The following is a 15,759-nucleotide window of genomic DNA, read 5'->3' as shown; positions in this document are numbered from 1 at the left end:
TGTTGATGGTGGCCTTCCTAGAGCCACCACAGGTAGTATCAGCTCCTGTTGGTATGGACATTGGCTCCTCCTCTGACACCCAGTCCTTGGATAGCGCACAGGCTGCCACAGCTGTGGACAGTACGGAAAATCATCTATGCTCAATTGACATAATCTGCGAGATGTTACAGGGACTGTCATCTACAGCAGCAGGCAACGATAATGGTGCGTCTACCAGCCAGGACACATAAACATTTTTCTCAGCTGGCCCGTTGTGTGCTGGGAGAAAAACAAACAGGAAACTGGAACTCCATAACAAAATTGACATTGATTTGACCATGCATGGCTTTCAAATGCTTGTAATAGTTCGAACTATATCTACAGACACATTAGAGCTATGCCTTGAGTGACAATTTCCTTTTTTAAACCTTTAAAGATGTTTTATAAACTTTTAAAGTATTTTAAAGCAAAAACGAATCTGTTTTAGACTATTAGCATACCAGTGACTAGTCAAACTAGTAGTACATTGAGAAATTAACTATGTCGTCCATTCGGAAGAGGAGTGGTTGTTATATTCCATATAGGTACCATAAATATAGGGCCAGGTTACTTCATTATCCTTCAACTATATTCTCCCTACATTACACTTATACCGGTTAACAGGGACTGACCTTTCACCTAGATACGACACTACATTCAGAACACAGGTTTTCCCTAGTTCAAAATTATGCATGAGGATTCTTGAAAGCACAGCAGGACTACCAACTCCTGTATAATATATATGTATGAAGTTCATGCCTGATGTCATTTTTAGGCCGACACAGTAATACAGCGATGTAGGACAGTTGGGGAGACCTATGGGTATATATACATCACATCTTGCTAGGATAGAGCGAGGAGATCAGGACTTCCCGGCCGACACACTAACCAAAGACGCTGAGGTTCCTGCATGCAGACACTCCAGCTCGCAGTGGTTTAACATCCCTCAAGGGGTCTCAAACTCAAGACCAAGACAGGGTCCCACAGTCTCTCACTTCAGGTAATTAAGTTGACTTTATCCTAGAGGGATTCTTGGCTTAACACCTACACACATGCTAGGTACACTTAGGTACATCTAGTTAGAGAGACATCGTAGGAGTATGCATCTTTTTATTATCATGTATTTTATGTACTCGTATGTATTCATAGCTACTTCAAGATGGTAGAGCTTTACCCTCCATTTGCTTTCATAGTACTGCTAATCATTTATATATTTTACTGTCTAATGGTTGTTGCAGCTCATCTATTTTACACCAGAATAACAACTGTTCAATAAATACTTATTGAAAATGCCAGCCCGTTTATTCTGTGCATCTCTCTAAGACAGGCAAAGTGACTGAGGGAAAAGTAGTATATTGTTTCCACAGTCCTGAGGGATCAGGGTTGGCATGTTCGATGGTTGCCAAGAACTATTCCCTCCTTGGTATGAGGAGATTCTAATGGCACTGTGAGCTAGTTTTTCAAAAGGCCAACATACCTGGTGGGGGTGTTCAGAATCAGTCTGACACCAATCTTACAGTGTATGCTGTCGAAACGCGCAGATCCTTTATAGGTTTTATAGGAACTACACGATAGCAGCAAAGTGCCTTGCTGTGCCGCACTGCTCCAAAATGCCATAAATGAGGCCCTTAGAGTCTGTTTAATCCACTATAGAATGGAAAACTGTTAACTCTAAACAAATGCTCTCAGCAGAATGCTGTAATGTTTGTAATTTTGCCTTTATTTTGTTGCTGCTTCTCTTATGAAGCCAGGTGGGTGAAATATTAATCCAATGGAGCAGAAAAATGGGCACACAACATACAAAGGGGAAAAGTCCTCTTTATATAATACTTGGAGAGTCGCCAGAGTCATAGGGGCCAGATGCCTAGCCCTCTGAAGTAAGGACTAAGCTCAATGCACCAACATTGAATTTGAAAGCCAATTGGATGTCAGCCCTAACACAAGTCCATATGTAATCTTGTGCAGGCAGTGTTTTGTTTTTCAAGTTACTATCAGTCCCTTTCATTCAGTTCAGGGTCACATAAAAATCCAAACGATCATTAATTTATGAATAACACACTCAAAGATAGCAATAAGAAAGGGTGAAAAATAACTTAAAATGTTTCATTTAAAATCCTAAGCCTAGTGCATACATCTTTAATGGTAACTTCTGAAAATAACATCCTTTTGTGTGGTGTTCACCTAGATTTATTTCCTTTGACCTTAACACTCTGTGTACTTTGCCCCTTCCAACCAGAGGTAAAGTGCTGTGCTCTCACCTTAAACATGATGAAACTGGTATACACCTGATTGCCATATTTAATGTACCTATAAATGCTTAGTATATGTGTACCCAGGGCATGTAAGTTAAGTGCCATTAGTTAACGGAAGCATACTTTGTGCCACCCACTGCAGTGACACAGCAAACCCATCTCCATGCCTACCAATGCAGAATGACTGTGCATTTTTAAAACCATTCTTTTGACTAGTTAACATAAATCCTTTTAAATATTATTAGTTCACTCATAAGGTAGGCCTAAGTGCCCATGAGGCAGGGTGCATGGTATTTAGAGGTAGGACATGTAAAAGTGTGAAGATACGCTTGTCCTAGCAGAGAAAACGCAAGAAGCTATTTTCAATTAAGCAAGCCTGGCTGCCTCCGTGGAAAAACAGTCACAGGCAAAAGTAGCTTATGCCTGGGTCAGCCCCCTTCTATTGACATTCTGGTCAGGCTGGCACCCAACACAGTGGGAGGAGAAGCTTCCAATGAACTGGTTTAGAGTGACCTCAAGGGAGGGGTTACAAAATTCCATAACCCCTGGGTGGGCAGCAGGAGCTCTGACCAGGGAAAGGAAGTTTCAGCCTTGTTTGATCTAGAAAGAAAGAGGCTCTGTGGGATAGTATGAAGTAAAAAGCACAGGAGGTACTGCAGAAGTGTGTAGGGTCACCTCTGGGAACTTTTACCCCATTGTTTAGAGAGTTGCCATGAGTTTCTCCCACCCACAGGCTGGCACTAGGCATAAATATGGCATCCCGAGTAAACTCTTCAGAAAACTGCTGGGTTTGAGGAAGATTTAGAAAAGGTTTGCCCTGTTTTCTGAGACCTGAGAAAACTGAACCTGCTTTCCTTGCACATTGGACCCCAGGGGTGAATCCAAGTATCACATGGCTGACCTCCTGTTTGCACGTCATAGACCCAACAAGCTTCAAGGGGCCTTTTTCCTCCAATTACTGCTGACAGGTTCCAACTTGACCTGTCCTGGACCCAGCTTCTGGCCTCTTTGGGAGTGAGTTTTAACCCCTGAGTGCTGGCTGTGGGCAAAATATAATCCTACAACCTATACCTCAACCCTGAGACTTAGAAACATTTGCCAACTCTCTGCTTGGAGAAATGGCAAGGGACCTGGAGCAACTGGCACAAGTCGATTGAGTGAGGATGTATCACCTCTGGAACTAAGAACACCAGATCACCGGCTATGTTCTTTTTTCACAGCAGCAAACCCATTGCTCTGGAATTTAATGCCAGAATCTGTTGACCTTGAACCATATAGGGTACAGCTTGCAGTCCTGTTCCACTGAGGACATTCAAGCTCCAAACAAAAGTTAACCTGGGTGAAATCGCCATAGGTATTCAGTCTATGATGAGGGTCTCCAGTGCAAGAAAATTGAACCTATCCCGCTCTCAGCTCTTCCTGCCTAAACCAATGTGTAGTGTTGGTGTTCGTTCCTCGTGAAGCCTTCCTGGTCTTCACGAGGAACGGGTAGAATGTTTAGGTTCAAATGTGTTTGGCATGCGCTGTGCATGCGAGTAGCGGAGCACATGAGTTATTATTTAAAATAGATGTACGTTGAGGGAATACAGTTGACGAGCTTACCGGCAGTCTCGGAGGGGATCGGTACTTGGAAGCTGCGACTACATTTTCTCCTTTCTTCCACAATAAACTTGGATTACAAGGCTTTACGTGTCAGTCTTCACTACACGTATATTTGGCGACGATTTACTGGATGAGAACCTGCATCTCAACTCACTCGTTTCCTGAATTTCTCTCACATTTCGTTTTGGATATTCTTCGTTACGAGGAACGTGATTGGCTTAACTTTCGCCCTCAACCTCTCCCTGAGTATCTGACTTTCCGATTGGTCTCATATTAAGGCATTATCCAATCGCTGTATACAATTTTCTTCCTATCGGATGCCAGCCGACATTGCCAGAAAGACAAGAGCACAACGCTTTATTTAACACGTTACTCCGTGAATCATTTAACGCTTGTTAAGCAGATCAGAGCTAAGTGCTTGTCTGTAGTCTGTGCAATTAGCTGCATTTGTACAGCGTTTTTGGGTGCATAGTGAGACCAAGGAACTCTTCAAGACGAAGGTGAGATCCTGTATTTTATTCACAACTTCATAAACGATCTACGCAGACCTCTCAACCTTTCTGATGTGACTTTCCTCGCTGATTCACACAGCCTTATTCGTGTGACTTATACAATATTTAAATTCTGATGTGACTTTCCTCGCTGATTCACACAGCCTTATTCGTGTGACTCATACAATATTTAAATATTTTAATTAATTCTGGAACATTTTTAAACTAGTTTTTATATTTACAATGTCTACCCCACAAACTAATATTACTGTAAATCCACCTAAAGAGTTTTTATGCATTCCAGGTGATCCACCTGTTCCTTGGATACAATGGAAGGAATATTTTGTTAATTACCTTTTCACTATTGACCATGCCAACAAATTGTCTAGTGATAGAAAAAAAGGTTTATTAATGCATAGTCTTGGTCCTGAAGGGTTAAGGATTTACAACAAACTGAATAAGGATGCTTCCAGTGGTGATGAGAATGTTTTTAACCAAGCCATTAAACATTTAGACAGTTATTTCTCTCCTAAGGTGTGCATTGGGGTTACACGTTTCAAATTTTTTCAGAGGAAACAAAACAAGGATGAATCCATTGATGATTATGCTATGGCCCTTCAAAAATTAGCTATAGATTGTAGGTTTGGGGGAATTGAAGAGGAATTAATTAGAGACCAAATTGTTATGCACTCATTTGATCCTTCCATTCAGGATAGACTTTGGGTTAATGGTGACAACCCCCTTAATGATGCTTTAGCTATAGCTCGTAAAGGTGAACTGTCTGGAAGGTGTGCAAAAGCACTCAAAAGTTCTCAACAAGAAACCCCTTCCAAAGAAACAGTGGCCAGAATTTTATCCAATAAAACTAAAAGCAACCTTACCAATAAACCCAGCTATAAAAAAGAAGCTACTTCAAATAAAAAAGATTTGCGATGTTACAGGTGTGACAGTAAATACCACTTGGCCAACGACAAAAAATGTCCCGCTATAAAAAGCTGTTGTTCAAATTGCGGAAGGGTGGGTCATTTTAGCAAAGTGTGTCATGATAACAAATCTAGCAAAGTCAAATGTGTTGAAGGAAGAGAATGTAATTCTAATGATGATGACAGTGATGAGGATGAAAAGGATATACCATCAACAGAGAGTAGGATTGTACTAAATATTTCAAGTGTCAAACATTCAAACAAACCAATGTGTGAAATGCTTATGGGAGGAGTGAAAATTCACATTGCCGCAGATTCTGGCTCTCCTTTCACAATCATTAATTAATCTATATGGGTTGATAAATTCATTTGTAAAATTGGTTCGGATTTATTAATACCTGACATAGCCCCGGAGAGTTTTAATGGTGATCCCATTGATTTATTAGGTTTTAGGAAACTTCTATTCAGATTCAAAAATAGAAGTGCCCTTTGTAAAATGTATGTTTCTAAAAAAGGCCCATCCGTCCTGGGATGGAAAGACCAAAAGAAACTTAATATAATTTTAGATCCAAACGGCATTGAACAAGTCCTGGTTGTTGATGAAGGTGATTCCGTGGGGAAGAATTTATGTAAAGATTTTCCTAATGTGTTTTCAGGAAATTTAGGCAAGATTGTGGGATTTGAACATTGCATCAAACTGAAACCAGATGCTGTTGCTAAGATACATAAATTAAGAAATATTCCTTTCGCAGTCAGGGATGAAGTGACTAATGAATTGAATAGATTGACTAATGATGGCGTCATAGAGCCAATTGAGAGTTCTCAATGGATTTCTCCATCGGTCGCAGCCAGGAAGGCCAATGGAAAAATTAGGCTTTGCATTGATTTGCGCCATTTAAATGCTAATATTTTAGTTGATCAATTTCCCCTGCCCAAGATCAATGAGATGATTTCCAAAACTAGAGGTATGCAAGTCTTTTCAACCATAGACCTGTCCCAAGCGTATCACCAGATTCCCCTCTCAGACATGTGTAAAGATCTCACAGCTTTTATATCTCATATTGGGTGTTTCAGGTACACAAGGATGCCTTTTGGGTTGGCCTCAGCGGCTGCTGTGTTCCAGCGTCTTATGCATAATATTTTTGGGCATTTAGATTATGTCCTTATTTTTCAAGATGACATTCTAGTGATGGGAAAGGATAAAATTGACCACGAAAGTAAACTTATCAAAGTATTTTCTCTACTGAACAAATATGGTTTGACTGTGGAGTATTCAAAGTGTAAATTTGCAGTCTCTAGTGTAAACTATCTGGGACATGAAATTAGTGCAATAGGAATTCGCCCCAAGTCCAAACTGGTTTCTTCCATTACTAAGGCTCCCAACCCAAAGAATAAAGATGACGTTAAGTCCTTCCTGGGAATGGTAGAATTTTTTGCTAAATTTGTCAACATTTTTTCTAATAGAACCTTTCACATTAGGCAACTTCTTAAAAACAAAACGGAATTTTTGTGGTGTAATTTTTGCCAAACAGAGTTTGATGATATAAAAAAGGCTATTGCCCAAGCTCCTGCCCTTCAGGGTTTTGATCCATGTGGAAGAAACATCATTACTACGGATGCTAGTGCCACTGGGCTAGGTGCAGTCTTTTCACAATTGGATGAGAATGGAAAAGAACACATTATAGCATATGCTTCAAGAACCTTGTCTCCAGCAGAATGCAAATATGCTGTCATTGAACGTGAGGCACTTGCTTGCGCTTGGTCTTTGGAGCATTTTAGAACTTTTGTTTGGGGCAAGGAAGTAATAATCAAATGTGATCATAAACCTCTGGTTAAAGTTTTGTCTAATGTGGGTATGATTAATGTTAGTGCCAGATTAGCAAGGATTTCAATGAGACTTTTGGACTACATTTACAAGGTGATTTATATTCCTGGTAAGGACAATGCCATTGCTGATTTTTTGTCTAGGTTTTCCACGCAACTAGTAGAAAATCAAGATGACCTTATGGAAGAAGTACAGGTAGCATGGTTATGGGACCATGGTGTTGATTCAATTCAAAGATCAGAGTGGATTGAAGCTTTTGATAAAGATGACAATTTAAAAAAAGTTCTTGAATATGTGAATTCAGGTTGGCCACGCAAAGTTGAAATTAAGGAATTAAAAGCATTTTGGGAAGTCAGAAGTGAACTAGCTAGTTTGGATGGAAATTTGATCAGAGGTGACAAATTGGTGGCACCGGTTAGCCTCAGAAACAAAATTGTAACTTTATGTCATGAGGGACATCTTGGAATTTACAAAATCAAGTCTATCATCAAAAACAGGTTTTGGTGGCCAGGTCTAGATATTCAAGTGGAAAGAGTAGTAAGGAATTGTGAATTATGTACTTCTGCTGACAAATCACTTAAAACCTTAAGACCCCCTATGAGTAACTTCATGTGTCCAGAGTATCCTTGGCAGAATGTTTCAGTAGACATCATGGGTCCCATCGGAAGTTCAGGGAAATACATCATTTCCATGATGGATATGTTTTCAAAATGGCCAGTAATAAAGATTATAAAATGTTTGGAAACTAACACAGTTATAAACATTTTTGATGAAGTTTTTCTTATTGAAGGGACTCCAGCTTTAATTATCAGCGATAATGGAGTACAATTCACTTCTGAATGTATGAATTTGTATTTATCCAAATGCGGTATTAGCCACAAAACCACTTCCTTATACAATCCAAGTGGAAATGGTTTAATTGAAAGGTACAACAGAGTATTAAAGGGAGCTATTCAATTAGCTTTTAAAAACAATATTCCATGGGAGATCCAAGTATTGAAAACTCTTTGGTCCTACAGAGTTTCAATTTCTGATTCTACCAAATTCTCCCCTTTTGAACTCATGAGAGGTAGGAAACCAGGGTCCAAATGGGTCCCAAGTTGGATTAAAGTTGTTGGGGATGTCAATTGGTCTTCTGCTGAGGTCATGGATAATTTATATCAAAAGCACAATGATTACAAAAAGTTGTACGACAAAAAACATTATACACAAGATGTTAAGTTGGCCATTGGTCGATGGGTTAGGATTAAAAAACCTGGTTTTGTTCCAAAAAACAACAGCAGATTTTTTGATCCACAACGCATATCTCAAATTAAAAAAAATGCTGTTGTTTTGGAGGATGGGAAATGTTGGAATCTCAAAAGAGTTGCATTGTGTAAACAACCTGTTAATGACATTCTGAGTAATTGTCTTCTTAAGGATTATCGACAGTGCACAAATGACATCAAAGCAGCCACTAGCAAGCCTCTGCAAAGGTCAGCAAGTTCCATGGACTGCATTCACAACAAGTAGGTCCTCGGAAAAAGAATAATCAGACCTCCACGTATTCTGCAAGATTATATCTGTAACTAATTATTTTTAGGAAAAGGGGGGGATGTGTAGTGTTGGTGTTCGTTCCTCGTGAAGCCTTCCTGGTCTTCACGAGGAACGGGTAGAATGTTTAGGTTCAAATGTGTTTGGCATGCGCTGTGCATGCGAGTAGCGGAGCACATGAGTTATTATTTAAAATAGATGTACGTTGAGGGAATACAGTTGACGAGCTTACCGGCAGTCTCGGAGGGGATCGGTACTTGGAAGCTGCGACTTCATTTTCTCCTTTCTTCCACAATAAACTTGGATTACAAGGCTTTACGTGTCAGTCTTCACTACACAATGGCATCTCCTAGATTTTGAAGCTGGAACCCACTGATGTCAAGCCATCTTCAACTACAGCCTGCTGCCTGGGCCCGCAGAAGACTTTCGACTTTCAAAAATATTTTTAGTCAGAAGGCAAAACTTTTGATCGGAAAAAATCTGGTACCTGTATGTGACCTGCACTCCAGAGCGTTCAACCTTCACGTTAATCTTGGTACCAGTCAAGCTCAACCAGATGACTGCAGTTGGTGCTTAATGCTTTATTTATTAAAATATTCTCTATTTTTCTAAATTAGTTTGGGACTTTTCTTGTGTATTGTTTTTACTTACTTACTGTTTGAGGTCTGCATAATTACTTGAAACTTTGCTTTTAAGTTAATCCTATGTGTTCTGTGTCACAGCTTCCAGGGGGTCCTGCTCAGGTTGATTTAGTGACATTATTGGTTCATCCTGACAAGGATTGTGAATATTACTTGCGGTAGCTATTTATCCCCCCAGCGAATAACTGAATCCCTACACTGGTGTTCAGTGGTGGGATTCAGGACTTATACTTTGCAGTACCATTGACTGATTTGTGTTAACAATTAAAAACATTTTTTTTATAATCTGCCATCAAAATAGATTTTTGATTTTTAAATTCTCCTGTTATGTTTTAACTGGGCATTTATAAATGTTTCCAAAATGTCATATTTTGCACCTGTGATTTTTGCAAAAACAGAGGTGGCTCTCAGCAACACTGTCCGAGCTGAGGAGGTAGTGTAAGGAAAGAGGGCTGAATCTTGTGGAGAGTTTCAAGAGCTGCAGTACCAGTTAGCTCTCAAATCCTGGGAAGAGGCACACATGTTGCAGCCTGTATCATAGAAGCAGGAGGATAATGGAGCAGAGGATGAGGATAGGTTGAAGGAAGAAGAGGATGACCATGCAGTGGATCCAGATCAAGAGGTGAATGACCCAGCAGTGTCCCCATAGCCGGGTGAGGAAGAGTTGCCCTCACGTATGAGGTCACCTTTCCTGTCCAGGCAGTGAGCAGTGTGTCATCTCACAGCCTGACCCATAGGAGCTGGAGGGCAGGCAGATGCAGTGGGACTTAAGATTATAACTGGATACCACAGCCCAGGAAGAAACGGAGCTCGACCCTGGCTGCTGAAGAGAAGAAGGTCGTAGCTGAGACAGCAACAACCCTCCCAAGGGAGGAGAAAAGTTTAGCCCTGAGAGAGAAGAAACTATGTCTGGCCCATGGTAAAAGCCAGAGACAAATGGACCTGAAAGCAAAGAGTGCCTTAGAGTCCAATGAGGATGGAGGCAAAAGCACAACATTTCTTATTAGAAGTGAAAGGGTCCACATACCCAAAGACCTGGTACCTAGTTTGGTGGTGGGGTGTGGCATTGACAAGTGGTTTGAGGTCTACGGTGTAGCCGTATGTATGCATAGAATCCCAGAGGAAGACTAAGGGGCTATCCTGTAGCAGCACATGCCCACTATGGGGAGAAATATCTTATCACTGAAAAAGCTGATAGGATGATATATGCCCCCATGAATGAATCTCTTGTAGTGAAGTATGTCATAACCCCAGAAAGGTTTTGCCTAAAGTTAAGTGATCGCCAGAAGCAGTCTCCACAGATATGGGTTGATTTTGTTGTTTACTCCAATAAGGCATTGAATGGCTGGGTGAAGGGCAGCAATGTTAATGATTATGATGCTCTTTACAATGTGATAATGAAGGAACACATGTTCACTGATTAATTTCCAGAGTTGCACCAAAACCTTATTGATTTTAAACGCACTGTCCCCAGAGAGCCTTAAAAAGGAGGCTGACATCTGGGTTAGCACAAGAGTGCCAAAGAAAACACCTGGGGGGACTCCAAGAAAGGTGGACTAGGTCCCTACCAGCAGAAGGATGGAGTAACAGGGAAAACCAAAGAAGTTTTCTAAAGGTCTCCAAAGAGTTTTACCGAAAAGAGTCTCAATCTAATCCTGACCATTAGAGGGAGGTAGTAGGAAGCTGATGGTTTTTTTCCAGCCCATGTGCTTTGTGTGCTACCAGCCAGGCAATAGGAAAGTAGATTCAATCTGCCCTTGCAGAAAATATCCCTCCACTAGTGGGCCTATCCTGGGTATCATTAGTGTAGTGCTGTTTAAGAAGGTTGACTCGGGAGAAGAGCAAAGGTTACCCTAGTGTTCCTGGGTGACAAAGAGATGATACCTTAAGCACAAATGCCTGATAACACTAAGACATACAGGCCGTGTCTCACTATCAATGGGCAGAGGCTCTGTGAGACACAGGAGCCAGCCTGACTACTGGGAGGTGTCGTCAGAGCAGGCTATCCCTGATGTAGTCCACTGGGTTGTGACAGCTGACAACAAGATAAGGCACTACCCTGTGGCTTTCTTTACCTTAGAGTAGGGTGCTCTTGGGTTACCTAAGCCACACTGTGAGTCCAGCAATGCCTGATAATTGTCTGCTGGGAAATGACCTAGAGCACACTAGCTGGAAGAAAGTGGAGCTCAGCTTTCATATGGAGATGTTGAGATTGCCTGAGTGGGTGCACACGACCACACTGTCCATGGCAGCCCATCCGTGAAGTCAGAGGAACTTGGAGCCTGAAACAGTAGCCCAGGTACCTGCCAGGAAAAGTATGGGCACTGGGTACAGGAAACCCATCCCAGAAGTTCCCACAGCCCAGGAGGAGGTTGAGCCTGAATGTGATGCCTTGGAACCTAAAGGGTAAGACATTGCTCCTCTGTGCAACATACCCGAGCTAGTACAGTATCAAATTGCAGGGGGGACATTCAAGGCAGAGTTCTGCAAGGTGCAGAAGGGGAACACTACACTGAGGGCCTACAGAACTAGGCAGAGGCCCAGGCAATGGTGACACTGCTGATGATCACCACATCTTTTGGGAGAATGGTCTACTGTATAGTGAGCCTAAGGTCCCTGAGCCTGGGTCAACCCATGTGTTGTTGGTCCCTCATGTTACCCTTGTCCTCCTACTCGAACTGGCTCATTATATCCTCTGGCAGAATATCTATGACAGGCCAGAATCTTTGGCTGACTAGTCACTCACTTTAATTGGCCCCAGATGAGGATCAACTCAGATATATTCTGTGGGTCTTGTGTCACCTGCTAGGCCTGTGGTACATCAGGGGTAAGGAGCAAGGCACCCCTACAACCTTTCCCCATATTGAGAGCAACCTTTGAGAGAGTGGGAATAGACATTGTTTGGCCTCTGGACCCAAAGACATCTTTAAGCAATGGGTTCATCCTGGTCTTGGTGGACCTTGACACAAGGTTCCCATGGCCATACCTCTGAGTTCGATGCCTGCACACATGGTGGTCAGGGCACTGATGGGGATATTTACCCAAGTGAGTTTCCTAAAGGAGGCTGTGTCTGACAAGGGCACCAACCTAATGTCTGCCTACATGAAGTTTATGTGGGGAGAGAGTGGAGTAACCTACAAGCGCTCCACTCTTTAAAATCCCCAGATCAATTGGCTTGTTGAAAGGTTCAACAATACCCTGAAGGGCATGATTATGGGCTTGTCAGAGCTCATGAGGCAGAAGTGGGACATCTTGATAAGATGCCTTTGCTTTCCCTCCAGGGAGATGCCCCAGAAGGGAGTAGGCTTTAACCCCTTTGAGATTCTGCTTGGCCACCTTGTGAGAGGACCTTTCACCTTTTCAAGGTGGGGTGGGAGCAAGCTCCCAAGAACACCCCCTCTGCCAAGGATGTTGTGAATTACATGTTAGCTCTCAGGTGTCTCACAAAACACTTCCAGAAAGAGGCCAGTGAGAACATGATTGTCAAGATGCCCTTGGGCATTCATTGTGCTCTACAAATATAAATCAATATCAACTTGGAGGGCAGCCAGAAAGTGATGAATCAGTTGTATAACTCTGGTGGAGTACTAACCTGTTAACACACCAGGGCAAGCACAGGTAGTCTGCCAAGACTAAAAAAGGATCTCTCCTCATCTGGCATCGGAACCTTATTACTGAACTTGAGATGTTTCAATGAGTAAATAGCCATGACCTGGTCTTGAAATTTGCTCATATCATTAGTAAAAACAGACTTACCTTTTGGACGTTGATAAGGAGATCAGAAAAGGCAAGAGCAAAACAAAGGTTTAAAAAAAATCTGTGGATAAACATTCCCTCTTATTTTTCAGCAGCTTCCACATGATGTCCCTTTGGAGAAAAAACTAAATACTTCTGGCTGCCGTGGTACTATAAACAAAATAGGCTCCAACACCCTCCCCAACAATTTCTGACATAAGTGCTCATGTGTTTTATCTCACAAGCATGTGGCCTCTGCACTATACTATCCAGAGGCCCTACATGCTAATACATCACCACAGCATGCACTCACACACACCACACATACAGGCTTCTAAGCAGGAGCCTCCTGGTGAATCATCAATATTTAGAGGGTTCTACGCTGACCTAGGTACAAATGAAATGAAACACCTTTGACAAAATAAATGCCCCAGGGGGACTCCGGACCCAATCTAATCCTATCATTGTTTTGTGGGCTTTTAAGTTTAACTGGTAATTCTTGCACTGCTCCATTCTATAGAGTATGACTAGAACAGATTCCCCCATGAATTCCTTCAACTGAACTTTGCAGCATAAAAGATGGTAAGGAGTAGGCCTGGGCTAAATTTCCGTTCCGCTCGCGGAAATTGCGATAATTTGACATTTTCGCGTTCCACGGAGAGCGTGAAAATGTCAAAATTTCCGCATTCCGCAGCTTAGCGATAATTTGTTTCTTGCTCGCGCTGTAAAATAATATATTCTCACTCGTGCGCGATCGCCTTGCCTGAATCCCCGTGTTCGCCGACAAGTTTTCCCGATCCGGTCGCGTTCTCCACGAGATGTTGGATTGTTGGTAGCCATTTGCGCTGTCTCGCGATCACGTCTTTTTTCTTGCGATCATGCACCGCGAGAAGATGAAAACAAGATGGCCGCGCCCGCGAGCAACCGCATGGGTAAGATGGCGAGCCGCGGCCATGCAGAAAATACCGCGAACGGGCGGGAAAAAAACTTCCGTATCTTTGCGATATTTCCGCGTGTTTGCGGAGATTTTTAACATTTTCGCGATAATTTGCGAAAGTTGCTTTCGCAAATTCCGCCCACCCCTAGTAAGGAGGCATGAATGAAGGACTGCTGCCTAAAACGTTGATCACCTTTTCTGATTTGAAGTGGTTTGCAGTGTATGCCCACCACATGTAACGGTGCGTGTCCAGTGTTGTGTACTGCCTCATTGTCATTTTAACTTTGTCTCTTTTAATATTTCCCATATTTGTGTAATTGGATTTAGGAGAATAGTGATATTGGTCCTGATGAAAGTCTCAACCTTGTCTTCAGGGTTATTTTTTAGGCTAAACATGTTCATCCATTAGATGCAAGGACAATAATTACTCCCAGGCATCATATTTATTTTAACTATCTCATTGGCCCATCTTAAATAAAATGGAGGACTTTAGGAAAAGGGTCCTGAGATGTTTATTATCATTCACATGATCTTGTTTTTCACTCCTCCCTAGAAACACTTCCTGTAAACATAGGCAGTCCATTCATCATTAGAGATTCCTCTGGTGAATGTGGCTGACCCATGATGAAGCATGACACTCATGGTGGTATGTGAGGCCATGCCTTACATTTCTTTTGCCATTTGTTGTAATTCCTAGGTCCTGTTGCATCAGAGACAAACGTGGGCATCAAAGTCCCTTTAATATGGCTAAATCCTGATGAGAGATATTTTGAAAGTCTTGACTGATTAGTCACATTTGCATTGTTGTATTGACAGAAGACATAGGGAGGACACACATACCAACAGCCCTATTTATTTTCTTGTTCCCCTGGTCCCCTCTGTTGTGAGGGATCATTTGATTGAGGGAGTACCAACCTAGCCAGCAAGTGTGTGACATGGAGCCTGTGTAGTCCTGAGCTTTGCAGAATCAGTGGACTGGGCCCTATGAGGTCAAGGAGAGGAAAGGAGGGGTCACCAGCCTGGTAGATCTCAAAACATCCAGGAGCCCCTTAAGGGTCCTACATGTGAACTACTTCAAGCTTCACTGTGAGAGATCTGAAATGACTATCCTCTTAGTGAGAGATGGTGGTGAGGTAGAGAAGAGTGAACCCTTCCCATACCTATTGTCTTTCACTGAGCAGGAAAGGTCATCCTCTCCCCTACAATCACAACGCAGCAGAAGAGAAACTTTTGCCAGTTCCTGGGACAGTTTTCCTCAATTTTCTCCCTCATCTTAGGGCTCACCAACTGACACACTCACGACCAAGACACAATGGAAAGACTGCCTGTCAAAAATATAATTTATAGGCTGACAAGGTGAGGACAAGCATCAAAGATGAGTTTTCTAAGATGCTATATTTGGGGGTGATTGAGCCCTGCTGCAATCGCTGGTTCAGTCCTGTGATACTGTGATCCAAGTCTGCCCCACATGCACCACCCCAGAACTGGGGCTCTGTATGGACTTTAAAGGTTTCAATTCTGTCACCAAGACTTACCCCATCCCCAGAGCTGATGAGGTCGAGGGTAGCCAAGTTCTTCAGTACGTTTGATCTGACATCCAGATGTTTGGTAGATTGCTGAAACTGAGGGGTCCAATGAGGTGCCAGCCTTCTCTACTCACTTCCAGTCCAGAGTGATGCCCTTCTGGTTAAAGAATGCCCCTGCCACCTTCCAGAGGTTGGTTCAGTATGTCTTGGGTGGACTAGAAAACTTCAGTGCAGCCTATCTTGATATTGCTGTTTTCAAATCCAGCTGGCATGACC

Source organism: Triturus cristatus, chromosome 2_1 (genome assembly GCF_964204655.1).
Source record: "Triturus cristatus chromosome 2_1, aTriCri1.1, whole genome shotgun sequence".
NCBI classification, from domain to species: domain Eukaryota; kingdom Metazoa; phylum Chordata; class Amphibia; order Caudata; family Salamandridae; genus Triturus; species Triturus cristatus.
Note: the sequence above shows the minus strand (reverse complement) of the source record.